The sequence below is a fragment of the Nematolebias whitei genome, chromosome 3 (assembly GCF_014905685.2).
Source record: "Nematolebias whitei isolate Nwh7 chromosome 3, NemWhi1, whole genome shotgun sequence".
Taxonomy (NCBI): Eukaryota; Metazoa; Chordata; class Actinopteri; order Cyprinodontiformes; family Rivulidae; genus Nematolebias; species Nematolebias whitei.
Window position 1 is genome coordinate 15,334,327 of NC_056500.1, and position 8,960 is coordinate 15,343,286.

Genomic DNA, 8,960 nt, shown 5'->3' on the forward strand with positions numbered 1-8,960 from the left:
TATTTTCAGTTTTATTCCCAATTAAAGGAACTTCAATACATGAAATTTTTTTTTTTTATTTTTTTTGTTATTTATTATTTTTAATTTTTTATTATTATTATTGTGTTTTTATTAATTAATTTTTTTTAAACAATTTCATGTATTGAAGTTCCTTTAATTGGGAATAAAACTGAAAATACCAAATATTTTGTCTGTAACTTTGGTGCTAAACTGTGTAAAACTAATAATTCCTGTTTCTTTTAACTTGGCATCCTCTTTGCAAATTGTCTTAGCCACTTTTGTCTCTCTGTGCGCTTTGAGTGTCTTTATCTCTGGACATTTGTCAGCACATACTGACTGCAGAACATCCTCTGACTCACGCAGTGTCAGTGTGTGATGCGAGACTTGTTACTGACAGCTACGCTGGTACGTAAGCCAGTATGGTGAAAACGACAGACCTCCATTGCCTGGTCTTTATCATTACAGCTGGGTCGTGTGTATGGAACATTGACTTGTCATTACAGCTGACCTTGCAGGAAAAAAAAAATGACAACACAGTGAAACACAATGATAGGATGGGCATGAGTGAGAGACGCAGATGAGGCTGAAAGAACCAGAACCGTGTAGCTGAGAGAGAGAGACATGCAAAGCACGAACACACGCATAGACACACACAGCTGTGAAATTTGACTCAGTGGTCTGGGCAGTGGATCATTCTGGAGTGCAGGTGTATTTGTAACCACTCCTTTTTTTCAATCTGCATGCATTGTTTGACTAAAAAAGGACTAGACTGTGCATGTGTCTGAGCCTGACTGTGTTTGCCTGTGTCAGAGGGCAATGATGTGTGTGTGTGTTTGTCTATTGGTAGTGAAGCCTCGCATTGTGCCCAAAGTCAAGCATCAATCCTATGTCAACAGGCCGGAGCAAAAGCCCAAAGTGACCCCGACCTAACCTGGCTCCTTGTGTGGGCTTGTATATTTCCAAACTCTTTATTTATCGTCGTACTTCATGCTTGTTGAGTGTATATTAATACGATAGCACAAACATATTGCAACATTTACTAGTGTATTGTATATTCAATTAAAGGGCACGGAAAAGACAGAAGAAAAACTCAACACATAGCAAGACTTGTGAACAAAAGAACTGTTTTTGTACCAAACTGACTAAACTTATGTTATACAGATGATGAAGCACAAGAAGGAGTCAAAAAACAACAACAACAAAAGATTTCGGAGAGAATGGCGTCTTCTAAAGCAAACAGCTTTTGAAAGTCTTAAAGTTGCCTAATGGAACAAGACTAAGGAAGAAAAAAATTGATGGAGAGAAAACCAGAAGAACAAGTTAGGAGAGAATCAACCACTTCAAAACAACAAGACCCTCCCTGGTACGAATCAAATACGTCTTACTGGCCTTTTATCTATGCACGTTTCAACTCACTCTAATCCTTAAAGCGTGAAATGGGAGGAGTGACTGTGGGATGGAGGCAGAAATTGAGCATAGAAAGTAAATCAGGCAAATGAACATGCAAATTTACCACTATAAGCTACGCACAGGCTGTGCGAAACATCCAAATGTGGGAGGTGTCATTGGGATGCACGAGACTATTTAATCCATTGTCCTGATGTGCTCTTTTTTCTTCATTTACTTCCAATAGCTTTGTCATCATTCTTGTGAAATGATGGCTTTCTTCATCTATCTTTCTCATTTTCTTCCACACACGTTCTCGTTTACAAGTTTGGCCTTTTGTCATTTGTCTTCTCTCTTTCACTTCCTTCTTACATTTCTAGCAGATCTCTAAATCCTCCTGTGTTTTTCATCAGCATATTGATTGATGCGACATGTAGTGTATGAGGGACTGTTTTTCAACCACCCACTGCTCACCTAGACTATTCAATTAGCAACTTGAGCGAACTGACGATTGCTTTAGTAAAGTGTTATTTATGATAGAGGTCAAATGCACCTGGGATTATTCTAACAAGCATGGAGGGAATAAAGCAGAGACATTTGTTTTCTCTGCGTGCTCTGACTGTGTGAGAAAAAAGAAGCTGTCGTAATACAAACAGGCTCGAGGAGATCATACACAAGCAAACAAATGCTTACACGCACATACACACAAACATACACACACATGCATGCAAGACCAACCCCTACCAACTAATCCCATAATGACAGGGCAGGCCTAATAACAGGGGAGGGCACTGAAGCATTCGTCCCCACGACTGCATCCAACACACACAAACACTGCAGCAGAGTTACAAGCATCTTAAAATATTTCTTTGTTCAAACAAGCAGACTTCTTAAAAGGATGAAAAAAAAGAAGAGGGCCAAAGGAGGAAAGGGGAAGAAGGGCCATTATTGAAAGACAGGAATGCATAGCCGTTTTACAAGTCCCCCGGTCACAAAGAGCAGACAGGTGAGGGGTTAAGCTTAGATCTTGCCGTGACTGTTTGAGCGTTTTGGCACGCATGCCTTTGTTAGCATGATTCTGTCAGGTTACAGCTCAGAGATAAGGGTTGTCCCCACAACTAGCAATGTATTGAAAGTGACTTCTCATTAAGGATTGTTTTTAATTGATAAGAAAGTCAATCAATGAAAAATCAATAGAACAGGGCTATTCAACTGGTGGCCTGGGGGCCAAATCAGGCTCAAGGATAAGTCAAGTTTGGCCCACATTGAACCCACAAATGAACCCAAAATTGGTTCATTTTTTAAAATAAAACTACATTTTAAACCGTAAAACAAACTTACTGACAAATACTGCTGAATGTTTGGCCCCTGAGCTCTTGGCTTTCAGTAACTGTGGCCCCCTGAGTAATTTAGTTGAATAGTCCTGTTAAAACTATAGTTTAGCTCGTTTGTAGACGGATTTGGTGGAAAGGTTGCGAACTGTTTTTTTTTTTACTTTTTTTAAATATTCATACCAAAGATATCTCAATTCTTGCAAGGTTTTCGTGCTTAGCTGCTATTTGCTTTTGACATTCATGGAATTCAATTTAAATATGTGTAATGTGAATATAAAAGAGGCGTCAATGGCTAAAAAGAGTGATTGCATGAAACAATAAAAGTTTTAAAGCTGGCGTTGTTTCAGTACTGGGCTTGATGCCATTAGCGTCATTCAATTTATTTGTTCAAAATTAAATACAAATAAATAATTTCAATTCAATTTCAATTCAATTTATTTACATAGTGCCAAGTCACAACAGAAGTCATCTCAGGGCACTGAACAGAAACATCCATACATAAAAATAATAATTTATCACTATATATCTGAGGATAAAAAATAAATAAATAAATACAATGTATCTAAACTGAGGCTGTTCAAAGATGTATCTACAACAATCTTGCTAGATCAAAATTTGTGCTCAATAATCCAGGTAAAAAAACAAACAAACAACAAAGTTAAGTCAGGTCCTCTGGATGGTTGGTGTTTTTGTTGCAACGTTTCGTCCTTCATTCAAAGGACTTCATCAGTCCGAGGAGCCACAACAAACTCAGCCCTACAAGCATCACACTCACATAGTGGACCAACCAGTTTGATGGTGATAAGATGGTTTCTGGAGTCCGCCCTCTCCCCCATCAACTCTTCTGAGGCAGCCATGGCCAAAGTGGTTCAAAACATCAAAGTTCATGCGCAATAATCCAGGTAAACAACAAATAAGTTTCTGTTTGATCACATTTTTTTCCCAAAAATAATAAATAAATCATCACTACTTAAGCAGCTAACTAAACAGTCTGTTGTGAGCCTCGATGTAGAAACTAAACTTAAACCTCCTAATAACTTCTTCCTCCCAGCTCTTCCCTTGAGGCCTCTCCACCAGTTAATTATCTTCTCCCCACCTCTTCTCCAACTGGCCATTGTTGTGTTCCTCTGCATTCAAACAGACTAAGCACATGGCAACCTGGCATGGGGTAGCCACTCCATTAAAATACTATGCTTTCTGGTTGCCAAACACTTGAGCCTCTGTTTAGCCACAGAAACAGTGAAATGTGTCAACACTGAGAGCGAGGACCCCACGCTCAACTTATTAGCACTATTAGCCTGATTGCTTTGTGAGCCATCTTTGTTGGCTCCACTTTTGTTACCCAGAATGCAGTCGAGGCAGAGAAAGAGGAAGATAGACATAGCAAAAAGAGGGCAGGAGGAGAGATGCTATTCAAATTCAAATTGTCCAGGCAGTCTTTTTGCTTTTGTCCAGGGCCAGAGGGCGATGATTAGGAGAAGTCCCCTCCATTTTATGGTGATGCCTCCCCTTCAGTCCCCAACCCCACCACACATACACACATGCTAACGGTAATTGGCTGCTGCAACATGGACAAGCCAAGGAGTTGATTCCTCTGAGGAATTTCTGAGCAGCCTCCCCTCCCCAACAGCACACACACATACACACACACAGTTCCCTCAGCTTCCACTCGCTGTCATTCATCCCACAATGGCTGTCACAGACAAAAAAAAGTTTGTCCTGTATGTGTCTGTGTGCCAACAGGCTAACACCACAGATACTTGGTAAATAAGCTCTCTTCCCATCCTTATTCCCCCCTCTATTCCCCCTGAATAAGAAAGTTTACTGAAATCAAGTATTTGCCCTCCACATTTGTCAGTGGGATGTTGCTCCCGAATTATTTCCTCTCACCAAAAGCTACCTTGGGGCTGAATGGTTTCTTTTGAATTTTGGATTGCATGTCTTTTTTTTTTTTTTTTGGGTGTGTGTGCGTGTGTCTCTGTTTAGCCCATCGTGTCTCAAGAGGCAATTTCAGACAAACAGCTCTTTCCCAAAAATCTCTGCAACTCTGTGATAAATAAACAGAAACAAAGAACTTTTATTTCTTCAAAGGCTGCAGCAAAGCTGGCCAGAGCACAGCAAAGTGATTCAAATGGAAAAAAGTAAAGCTTTGACTGCAGCAAGAAGGACATTGTGAGCTATGTAACATTCCTATGTGTGTGTGTGTTTAAACACATACAAACTAATGCATCCTTTGAGGGCACACAGAGTATTGCCTAATTTCACTGCTGCCAGTAAGATAGGTTTCTTTGTTTTTACCCCTCCTTTTAAATTTTTTCTGCATCCTTATTCCCGTGTTCTCTCGTCTCTCTTTTTTTTTTTTTCTCTTCACCCCTCCCATCCCTTCTGCTCCTCTAATTACAAACCAGAGAGGATCTGACGAACAGGTAGCCCTGAGGGCAGCCGTCTAAAAAAACAGGTGTGCTTCTTTGTGAGCTGTGTCAGTTCGTGTGTATCGCAATAAGTGCATGCGTGTATGAGTGAGTTTTGATTCTCATATGTATTGGCACAGCTGTTTGTGTTCATATGCTACATATAATGCACACACCGATAATATCTGAAGAAAAACAATAAGAAAGCTTATGTTTTTTAGTTGTTTTTTTTAGGAGAAACATTTATGTGATCATTTGAGGTACTTTATAAAAGTTAATTCATGTTAAAAACTAGGAACAACACTTCTGAAATAACTTTTTTTTTAATTTCACACAACTGCTATGAGGCTTTTCAAAGTCAAAAAAGTCAAAGTTTCTTTATTTGTCATATGCTCTACATGTGGTACATGTGGTGGAACGGAATTATGTACATAGGGTCCCAGTTACATCCAACAAAAGTATAAATTGTAAAGAAAAACAGTAATAAGATCTAATATAACTAAGAAATATGCTACACTAAAAATATGCTAAGCGCTAGCAGTACAAAAATAATACGCCGAGCAACATCAGCACGAACATGAGTCTTTGTGAGCAAACGAGTACGAATGAGCACAGTAGCATGAAATAAATCAGCAGCATGAGATCAGCAGCATGACTAATCAGCAGCACATATAAACAATCAAGTGCCTTTGCAGCTATTAGGGCTTTTTACAATAATCTTACAAACTAAAGAGCTGAAGCTCATTTTATTTTTTCACTCCAAGTCAAGAAAGTTCTGAGTACAATTTACTAATAAACTCTTTGAAAAGATAAAAAAGAGAGTATAGAACTTTCCCTCCTAGTACAACTTTGAGTTTGTGCACATTTTATTGCGTAATCTTCTTCACTGCAACTTCCTAATTAAGGAACTATCTTTTACTACCTTCTGCATTGTTTCATAGACTTATCAAATAACTCAGACTTTCGTTAGTTAATGACCCCCTTCAACAGCTAATTACCCTAAACTAACAAAAAACATACAGATATTCCGATCAGACATGATTCATTCACAACTGAGTTGAGCTGGTACCAGTACAGTATTTAAGCTTACTATAAAATCCTAATTTCATTATTATAAAAATACTTTTAGTCTTTTAGACTTTTGGAATAGATAGTTTGTGTGGCATTCACCTGGTGAACAATTTTATTTGTTTCTCTGCTTCAACCTATCAGCATGTATTTGTTTTTGGACTAAGTTTACAGTGTCCAGATTTAAATCACTTCAATTCCTATTCTGCGAAAATAGAGAAGATGAGCATTATCTTTTTGATTCTGTCTAACATTATTTTTCTGAGAAGACCGTACCAGCACTCCGTTCATGTTATATATATATATATATATATATATATATATATATATATATATATATATATATATATATATATATATTTGTAATTTTGTATCCATTAATCTTCAAATCATTTACAGACATGCTCTCATGCATGACTGATGATGTTGCTGGGTTTCAGTAAATTATAAGTTATGTGGAGGAGTCATCTAAACGCCTCGAGATTTACGACACTGAAATGTTGAGACCTGTGTTATGGAATTTAATTGGAGCGGTGCAAGCTTCAACTAACCTTCCTTTGAAAACAAATCGTGTTCAGTGTTTAGATCGCTTGATTTTCAAATCACTATATGTTAACAAGCAATTAATATTTGTAATGCAATCTTTCGGAAACAGACAAAAAAAAACTAAATTCTTCGACGTATTGGTTTATCATAACTTTGATTTGTTATGTTTTATCCATGCTGCTGATGTCTTGTCTTTAGGTTGCTGTATTCATACCCATTTGTTCACAACAAACTCTTGTTCAGGCTGCTGTTTAATATACCATATTATATGACATTATTATGGTTAAGCATATATCCATAGATCCTTGTATACTATTTCTGTTCATACTTTATGTTTTTGCTATTTTGGGGTGTAACTGGGTCCTTGAGTATACAATTTTGTTCCACCTTATGTACCACATGTGATGCAAATGACAATAAAGAACCTTGGACCTTTATGTCACATTTTAGAAAGATGTTCCCCATTTTCAAATGATTACTTTAAGCACATCTAGTCTGTCTGTGTTTAACTAACCCAGGAAATGGGCACAACACCAGATTCCAGTAGAGACATGGGATGTTTATATCACCCAACATGGAAACTATTGCCTCAAACTTTATTATGAATGAAGTAGTTATTCACTCACGATCCCTCCAGGAAAGTTTCTGCTCACTTCCCTTCTTAGTTTTACAACAATTCATAATTTTGAGTATTTTTTTTCTTTTTTTTACTCCAATAAAACTGAATCTCAAACAGTGACTCGGTTTAAAGATAACACTCTTGTCTTGGGTTTCATGTATACAGTCATGCATAAGCATCATACTCAGTGTGGGCCTTTGCGTGAGACGACTGGATGCCATCACCAGGTTTCCTGGCTGATGACTCAGCCAGCCGCAACTGAAAAATGCAAACAAGTAAGTGAGTTGCAGATTTGGTTTTACCTCGAGGATCAGCATATGGAAATGCCAATCTCCTTGTTGAACTTTGTGGATATCTGTTTTTCCCCCACTCTTTGTAAGGAGTAATCTGTCTTTCTGTGTGTTTAGTGCATGTAGAGGGTTGTGTCACCATTGCTGTTGATTTAATTTTGTTTTACCTCGTGCTCCCAGGAGAGCAGCAATACCTGGAATGCATATTTAGGACACATTATAGTTTAACTCCGTCCCTAGTGCGCTCTGACTGATTTACTGGCGTGCCACAGAAATGAAAGGCAAACAAACATACCACATGCACAGATGCATCGACATGTGACTCCCATTTCAAGTTTCTACAGAAAAAGCTCTTTGACAGACATAAAAAATACAAGCAGGCAAGACATCTCTAACATCCGCTGCACTTTTATCTTTTAACGGTGCCTATTTATAACACGACTTGGGAAACATAAATTTAGTCAAGGATGTGTTTCAGCAATGCGTTCTATGAACAAAGGCAAAGCATTAGAAAACTACAATGAGAAAGGAAACAAAAAGGGGAAGCTATCTAAAATAAAAGAGAATTATTTGCAGTTGTTTAAAAACAAATTTGTGTTTTATCTGTAAAATATAAGTATTTTGTGACTTCTCTAACATGCCACTGATCCTAATGTGATCAAGTGAAGGTGACAACGGACGGATTGGTGCAACATCTGCAGTATTGTGGACTCTGTACCGGTCTGTTGTGGTGAAGAGGGAGCTGAGCTGTAAGGTGAAGTTCTCTGTTTACCAGTCAGTCTATGTTCCTACCCTCACCTATGTTCAAGAGCTCCGGGTAGTGGCTGAAAGAATGAAATTGTGGATAAAGGCAGTTGCAATGAGTTTCATTCGCAGATTGGACTCTCCCTTAGAGATAGGGTGAGAAGTTCAGTTATCCGGGAGAGACTCGGAGTAGAACCGCTGCTCCTCCATATCGAGAGGACCCAGTTGAGGTGGTTTGGGTATCTTGTAAGGATGCTACTTGGAGCTTCGGACATGTCCGGCTGGGAGGAGACCCCAAGGAAGACCCAGGATACGCTGGAAAGACATCTCTCAGTTGGCCTGGGAACACCTTGGAATCCTCCCAGAAGAGCTGGAAGAGGTGGCTGTGGAAAGAGATGTCTGGGCCTCCCTGCTCAAGCTGCTGCCCCTGCGACCAGACTTCGGAACAAGCGGAAGATAATGGATGGGTGGATGGATAGATGGATAGATAAAAACATATGTGTGTTTTATCTATCTATCTATCTATCTATCTATCTATCTATCTATCTATCTATCTATCTAT